The sequence below is a fragment of the Helianthus annuus genome, chromosome 12 (assembly GCF_002127325.2).
Source record: "Helianthus annuus cultivar XRQ/B chromosome 12, HanXRQr2.0-SUNRISE, whole genome shotgun sequence".
Classification (NCBI taxonomy): Eukaryota; Viridiplantae; Streptophyta; class Magnoliopsida; order Asterales; family Asteraceae; genus Helianthus; species Helianthus annuus.
Window position 1 is genome coordinate 25,105,346 of NC_035444.2, and position 9,236 is coordinate 25,114,581.

Below are 9,236 nucleotides of genomic sequence, written 5' to 3' on the forward strand. Positions count from 1 at the left end.
AATTTTGGTTTTGATACCTTGAGTTTTGATTCCAAGAAGCTTGATTGTTACAATTTCTAAAGCCATTGTTATAAAAAGTTCGACCACCATTATTCTGGTATCGATTTTGATGTTGACCTTGACTTCTGAAATTATTTGAATTATAATTGTTCATTCTTGGTGAACTGCTTCTAGGTCTCTGATATCTGACTGGTGGAGATCTAGGCTGAAATCTAGGTTGATTTCTTTGAAAACGTGGAACTTGTGGAGTTCCTGTTCCAGCCTTATCTACACCAACAACAACATTTTGTGGTTGCTTGGGAGCAGATTTCTTTGGAGAATTTGAACCTTTCTCCTCACTTTCACCATTCTTCTCTGGTAATTTCCCTCTCTGTTTGTCACTCATTTGTGCTTCACTATTTTTGTTAGGACAGCTGCTAGCTACATGTCCTTTAATGTGACACCGGAAGCACGATCTCCTTTTCAAAGACTTTTTTGCTGGAGTCTCTGAGGTAGATCCCTTATCTGATGGTGATGATGCCTTGGAAGAATTTTGTTCAGTTTGCTTTGATTCAGATTTTTCTTTGTTTTTATTTTTAGCAAACTCTACATTTGGTTCTTTTTCAATAACAGCAGTTTCATTTTTCATATCACTACCTTGAACAAAATTAATCTTTTTAACAAAAGTTTGAATTTTGCTCTTAGGAGGTGAATTTTTCGTTTTCAAAGATTCCCTGTTATTGTTCTTCTTAGCATCACCACTCTCAGACCCCTCACCTTGACTTGATGTAGATGCAAAACTACTTGGTGCAGTTGACATACAGGCTGCTAGCTCATCTTCATCAGGGAGGAAAGAATAGTCATGACTAAGAGGAGGTGGGACTTCATTATATCCCACACTAGTCTTGTCATTACTCTTCTTTAACCCACCCATCATGTGTTTCATAACAAAAGACGAATCTCTGAATTGACTTAAACAAGTTCAATAATTTTGAGTTGTGCATCTGACAACTCTTTGCATTTTTCAGAAATCTCTTTTGTTTTCTCAGCCATCATTTCGTGAGCTAAGTCTATTACTTGAAGTTTTTCGTTTAATTTGCATGTTAAAGCTTCGATTTCACTTTCGTAACCTTTTATCTTCTTCAAGTATAGAGATTCATTTCTTTTAGCAAAAAAATTTGACTCTTTTATGCTAGACATCTCGCTCACCAGACTTTGATTTTGAGTTGACAACCTGTCAACCTCACCCTGTAGTTCACGACATCTTAAACATACAGAATTAGATTTTACCTCTTCCTCATGAACTTCTGTAGTTTCATCAGTAACAACCTTTTCATCTTCACTCTCCTTCTCTACTTCAGCATCCACTTTTGCTTCAGCATTCTCCACTTGAGATTCAGCATCACTCACACTAGTTTCAGCCTCATCAACTGGCACTATCTCTGCCATAAATGCCTGAGTGGCACATTCATTTCCCTGATATCGCTTTTGTAATGCATCCCACATATCCTTTGAATTTGTGTACTTTGTGAAGGTATGCTTGATGCTATCAGGTAAGGATGTCTTTATAGCAGCCAAGGCTCTCTTTTCAGCCTCGTAGATCTTTTTATCATCCTCTTTCATGTTCACGTAGTCTGTTCTACGTGGTCTGCCCTCAAAATCATGTACTGGGTTTACGTACCCATCTTCAATACATATCCACATGCGTGCATCCTGAGATTTAATGAAGGATTTGAAGCTGTTCTTCCAAGTAAGATAGTTCTCCACCTTCATCATCTTAGGAGCATTCAAGTTGGCCATGTTCGACATTTTAAACGTTGCAGACTGAGAAAACCGTACAAAATATCTCCGAAAACAGTGGTTACCAACTTACACCTTTAGAATCGTCTCGAAAAGACGAGTCCAATGATATATAATGTCAAAAACCGAATTCGGGATTTTTTTTTTGTTTTTTTTACTCCTTTTAATTCCTCTAGCTAATTTTGCTGGCAAACCAAGTTAATTTCGCCGGGTTACGCTAATTATGCTGGCAAGCCAAGTTAAATATGCTGATTGAGAAATTATAAATTTGCTGGTAGAGTAGATATAATTATGCTGACTTTTTAAATTCGCTGGAACAAATTCGCTGGTTAATTCCTCTAATCACTTAAATTCGCTGGGTAATTCCTCTGATCGCTTAAATTCGCTGGGTAATTCCTCTGATCAATTAAATTCGCTGGGTAATTATGCTAGCTGATCAAATTCGCTGGTAAATAATTACGCTAGCACGACGTCTAGTAACTTCGCCGATCACCGTAATAATGTCGCTGAGGCCAATTAAAACGGTTACCAAAGTCGCCTTTGGATTTTAATTTCTCCGGTCACCGAGTTGCTAGGATTTAATTTCACCAGTCACCGAGTTGCCAGATCACAATTTCGCTGGTTTGTCAGTGTAGATATTAAATTTGCTGCGAAATTGTTAATTTTGCTAGCAAATTTTGGAAACTCAATCTGATCGAATTTTCTGCAGATTTTCCAAATTCTTCTAACAGTTTCCTGCAAATCAACACAGCAAATTATCAGTAATTTTTTGCAAATTATGATGAACACCACGAAGAACACGAAGAACAGTCTTCGAATCTTCAAGTCTATCAGCCGAAAACTTTTCCAGAATCAACCGAATCTTTCCAGAAATCCTGCAAACCACCAAACAAACAAACCAGAAGATCAAACAGCCAAAAATTTAAAAATTTTTATCAAACCAAACACACAAATTTCGAAAATTTTAAAAAACCTAATTTTCAGGTTTCAAAAAATCGAAAATTTTACTCCCTGTTTCTGCAGCAACAATTCTGAACCGAGCAATCAAGAGCCTAGTGCTCTGATACCAATTGTAGGTCCCCTTGATGTTATGGATCTTCACAGAATTGTTAATCCGATCAAGAGTGCGGAATCCTCTTGATCAGAATTAGCAGAATACGTGTAGAAAATAGAAACAACAATTCCAATCAAACCGGGTTTTATTGATTATCTATCAAACTGAATTACAATCAATCAAAACCCTAACACTCTCTTAAATTCGTCCAAGACAAGTATCTCTCACGAATTCTCTCTCAAACACTGTTTTTGCTAATTGACTGATTAAAACTTAAACCCTAATGTCTAACCTTGTTTATATAACACAAGGTTTACAACTGGGCTAGGTCAAACATCATGGGCTGCGAATTGGACAGGCCCAATTCGCCCCCCATCACCCAATTCTTTGGGTTTAGTTAGCCCAAACATTACAACTAACTATTACAAAGCTAAACCCTCTAACTGTTTATCATTTAACTAATTACAAGATATTCAAAGACCAAATCCAAGCTGTTGTCACAAACATGCACCAACACAGGGTAATAACTATCGATTTAAACTATCCAGTGGATGTTTAAGTGCTGCTCAAATTAGGGTTATACTTTGTCATTCGTCGAGATTCCGACAGGATGTTTGAGTGTCGCCCGAACTCGGGCTATACTCTGTCATTCGTTGCGAATCCGCTGGATGTTTAAGTATCGCACTTTGTCATTCATTGTGAGGTTTTAATCTCGCGAGCTTATCGTAAAAGTTGTATTCAGTTACTTACCTAGTTTCGTGTGCATCATTGTTTAAATTAGGTTATCAGGCTTATCAGTAGGCTAAACTTTACCCCATACACTTACAATCAAAGTAGATGCTAATTCTCAGAAGAATTTGAATCAGGGAGCTTGTTAAATCAACACGGCATGCTTATAATGTGAGTCATTCTCTTTTTACCAAACTTGCTTTCAAAATCATGTTGTTTTCAAAGTTATAATTACAGGGATTAAGTTTTTGTAATCTCCAATTACTGCCGGTATGTGGGGTATTGTATACATTACTTGTTTCCCGTCACCATTGGACGACGAGTTAGCCAATGGGTGATCTGACCATAGTCACAAATACAGTCGAGTGACAAATACCGATTTGGGGTAATTGGTTGATAGAAACATTCTAATCTCCCTTAATACTGTGGATTATAACAATGTGTCGTTTTAAAAATGAACTCACTCACTCAAGATTTTCTGCTGACAAAACCTTTTTAAAACGCGTTTCAGGTAATTACAGTAGATTGGAGTAAGAATGGATACGGCACCAACAAGGCTTACAGAAGTGGCTCATTTTATCAATTAAATTAAAATAAGAATTTTCATTTTATGTAATCGAGTTTATCCCATATTAAAGCTACCTTTGTAAAACATGGGTTTATCCCATCTATTTAATAAATAAAATCCGGTGTTTTATAAACTCTGATATTTTTCCTAACTCACGGTCCTGATGAAATTTCCGCTGCACTACTTTCAAAAATAACCACCGGTACCACTTGGCTGTTCACGGCTCTCGATTCCGTCCGGGGTGGGGTCGGGGGTCGTGACATCAAGCACAAAGCGTAAATGGCGAGCATGAACGACTTTAGATTTAGAATAAATGAGAATATCATCAATAAAGACTATCACAAAACGATCCAAATAAGGTTTTCAAACACGATTCATAAGATCCATGAACACAGCGGGTGCGTTGGTCAATCCAAAAGGCATGACCACGAACTCGTAGTGCCCATAACGTGTGCGAAAAGCAGTTTTGTGTACATCATCCTCGAGTACACGAAGCAGATGATAACCAGAACGAAGGTCAATCTTCGAGAAACAGGACACGCCTTGTAGTTGGTCAAATAGATCATTAATACGAGGAAGAGGATAATGATTCTTAACGGTAAGCTTATTAAGTTCACGGTAGTCGATACACATACGAAACGAACCGTCTTTCTTCTTGACGAATAGCACAGGAGCACCCCACGGAGAGGTACTTGGACGAATGAATCCCTTGTCGAGCAGTTCTTGAAGCTGACTAGATAACTCTTGCATCTTGGAAGGTGCAAGTGGATAAGGATCCTTGGCGACAGGAGTCGCACCAGGTATGAGGTCAATACGAAAATCAACAGATCTAGGAGGAGGAAGACCAGGAAGATCTTCGGGAAAGACATCAGGGAAATCACACACTACTGAAACGCCACTTATGTTTTTCCCTTTCCCTTTTGTTCCACCACGTGGGCCAAGAAGGCAAGGTTCCGTTTACGTAAGCATCTGTTCGCTTGAGTACATGACATCAACTTCATTCCTTTCGAAGGTCGGTCTCCATAGACATGCAAAATATCACCGGACGGCAGAGGCAGACGAACAAACTTCTCGTGACAAACAATCTCGGCATGATTCTTACGCAACCAATCCATGCCGATAATGACATCAAAACTACCCAATTGGGTATTAGATCAATAGTAAATACATGGTCATTAAGAATCAAGGAACAACCACAGAGAATAGAATCAACTAGAATAGACTTCCCATTGGCAATCTCCACCGAAAAAGACTTAGGTAACATAGAGCGTGTACAATTTAACAAAGATTCAAATTCAACGGACACAAAGCTTCTGTCAGCACCAGTATCAAATAGAATCGAAGCGTTAAGATTATTCACAAGAAATGTACCATTAACGATATCATTGTCGTTACCAACCTGATTAGCATTAAGATTGAACGCTCGCCCACGAGCGGCTGGCTGTTGATCCTGGTTGAGCTGAGGACACTGATTACAAAGATAAGTAGTATCTCCACACTTGTAGCATGTACGAACAACATTGACTGGCTTAGGATTCTGCTGAGGAGCTGGAAGAGTTGGTAGGGCTGCCTGAGTTGGGGCTTGCTGAGCTTGTTGAGCAGGGTTAGCTTGGCGCAATAAGGAGTCGTGTGACCATAGCAACTGCAGTTGGTGCACAAATGACATGCAGAGGCAGCAGGATGATGAAAGTTGCAAGTGGTACACTTGGGGTGAGGCCCAGTGTACTGCCTCTTGACTTCAGGAGCAGCAGCGTTTTGAACAGCAGCAGCAGGAGCAGGGTTTGCAGCAGGTATAATAGCAATGCATCCTGAACCCTGTGACTTTCTCCTCTTGTTCTTGCTGCCACTTGGCTGTTGGGTAACTTGATGAACAGACTTAGAAGGAGCATAAGTAGCAAACTGCTTATCACGAACGCGGTTGTTGTTTAGACTAGCTGCAAGACGGTAGACTTCCTCAATAGTTTCGAGTTGAGCTGCTTCAATAGAATCACGCATAGCAGGAGGTAGACCATTGATATACTTGGTTATCATGCGCTTGGGAGTAGAAACCAAGTGAGGAACGATTAAGTTGAGCTGCTTGAAACGGGTAGTATAAGCCAGATTATCATCACCAATCTGCTTCAAGTGCCAGAACTCTTCTTCAAGCTTTAGTTGTTCATGGGGAGGGCAGAACTCAAGCATCATTAGCTCACGCACCTCGGTCCATGGAAGAGCATAGGATTCTTCATTCGAACGGATGTTTCCCTCATTCGACCACCACTCCAACGCTCTGCCTTGAAACATTCCCGTTGCACTCCTAGTCTTTAGATGATCTGGGCACTCGCTGTTAATGAAGGTAACCTCGATGCTATCAAAACCACTCGAGCACTGCGGTCACCCCATCACTTCCCGTGAAAGGCTTAGGGTTGCAAGAGACGAAATGTTTGTAGTTGAACTTTGTAGGCTTTAGTTTCTCGGCTTTCGAGTCCACAGAGGATGGATGAGTGTTTGATCCTTGGATCTTAGAGACGATCTTTGGCATGACTCGAGCAATCTGGTTGGCCATGAATGACATCATCTTCTTCTGAGACTTTTCCCTGGATCTCTTGAGAGTGTCGGATAGCTTACGAGAAGACATCTAAAGATCCAACAGAAGGATCGTATAAGTCTAGATTCACAAAGTCTCACAGCATAGATTCACACACGATAGATTAAAGACTCAAGATTCAATAAGATTCACATAGATTACTGATTTAGAATTCCAACAAGTTTCACGTAGACTCCGATAGATTCCAATAGATTTAACACCGCAAACCCACGACCTTCACATGGCACGTTATACGAAGTTTGGCAACACGTCAGAAACGCTTATATATAGGAAGTACCATCGGCGTATCCACTATGCTTCGGGTACATCGCTCCTGCCTCATACTCGGTGTCATGTTACGTGTCGCAATTGCCAAACATAACAACACATTCATCATCATCATCATACCACGTAGATTAACCAAATAGTCTCACATTGATTCCAGTAGATTACCTCAATAGATTCACATAGATTAGAGTTAACAACCTCATCACAAAACAACGAAATCCCGCATGGCACGTGCTACGAAAGTTCGGCAACATGACGGAAGCACTTATATATAGGAAGTACCAGCGGCGTATCCACCATGCTTCAATCATGCCACGTCCGTCTCGTCATCGGTGTCATGCTTCGTTAACCATAACATTAGATTCCATCACATCCCACATAAATTTCACATAGATTCACCAAGTAGCTTCAACAACATAGATTAACCCACTAGATTCAACATCTTCAATCCGAGTCCACAAAACTACGAACTTCACTTAGCGCGTGGTACGAAGGTTCGGTAACATGCCAGAAACTCTTATATATAGGAAGTACCAGCGGCGTATCCACCATGTTTCGGACATGCCACTTCCGCCTCGTCTTCGGCGCTAGGCTACGTTTCGTATTTTGTACCTCAGAACCACACATACATGGATTACACATAGATTATGCTAGAGTGCACATAGATTACACATAGATTCCACATAGATTACACAAGTAGTTCCCCATATCTTAGATTCCAACAATCTCATCACCGGTCTGCAAAACACTAAGTTTTCGCATGGCACGTGGTACAAAAGTTGGTAACATGTCGGAAACACTTATATATAGGAAGTACCAGCGGCGTATCCACCATGTTTCAGACACGTCACTTCTGTCTCGTATTTCTATGCCATGTTCCGTTTAGTGTTTCACAACCACAATAACACATAGATTCATCAAATAGCTTTACGTAGTATCATAGTTGATCAAGATTCCCACATAGATTAACATCATGAACAAAGCTTCATAAATTTAGTTTGATTCTGAGATTAGAATTAGTGTTTTAGATTACGGACATACGTGCAGATTGTGTAAAAAGTCTCAAAATGAACGAAGAGTCAAGATAAACGAAGAATCAAGTTTAAATCCATACATAAAATCGAGATAACATAAAAGATAGGCTCATAAAACATAGGATTGTTCCGGGTAGAGGAACGGTGACTAACCAAAGTGATTCGAACCCATTTCGAATTGAGGCAACGTGTCATGACTTACTTAGACAAATACGTCGTCGATGTTAGGCCTACGATATTCGTCCTTTTGGTCATTTCACGTTCCTAATTGATTGGAAGTTTCGAGACTTTGGCGAGACATAAAAATCAACGAGTGGGACTAGTTATCAAGGTCTGAGTTTCACCTCTATCTTGACAACATCGTACCGTAATAGCGTCGGTACTTATCAACAGATAAGACCTACTAGAATATAAGGAAATTTCCCCATCAAGGTTCAGATGTCACTCCTGACTTGAGGGCAAATCTCATGCAAAATACAAACACTGATTAGCAGTGTTTTCATGTATAAAGTGTATATAAGTATATTGTGTCAGCCTCAGGAAAGACATGTAAGTTTATTAGGGAATGTGCTGCTAGGAAGCAGATATGGTAGAATGCATAAGTCTTAAACAACAGATAAGAGTCCAGATTCCTAGAACTATAGACTAGGGCAAGTATTCCTACTTATCCTAATTCCCTATAGTTATGGCTCTGATACCAATCTGTCACACCCCAACCGATGGCGGAAACATCGGGGTGCGTCACTAAGCGTTCAGATTGCTCATTAGATTCCATAACATCAAAAAGTTTCACTATAGATTAATTAAGTTTCATGCAAAATTTGTCTAAAACAACATCACCCACAAAGTATCAAACACAACCATATATCATTGTTCAAAATCTAGATTAAACTAGGTGAGTTTCTAAGCATCAGCCCTAGCTTGATTTGCATGATTCAGCATCCTATCAGTCTGCAACATGTATTAGAATAGAGTCAGTACAAAAATGAACCGGCGAGTATACAAGTTTGAGTATATAGCATAATAGATTCGAAAGACTCATATCCATAATGTAAATGATAACAAAATAGTTTCAGCCGTGCAAGTGTCCGCAGTCCAAGAGATAGCCCAAGTGTCCCGATTCTTTGGTGTTTTCCCAAGAATCAAGGAAAACTAGAATCCTCCTAACAATACCCCCGAGAATAATGGGGAGGTGCATCTCCTATAGCGCTACTAATG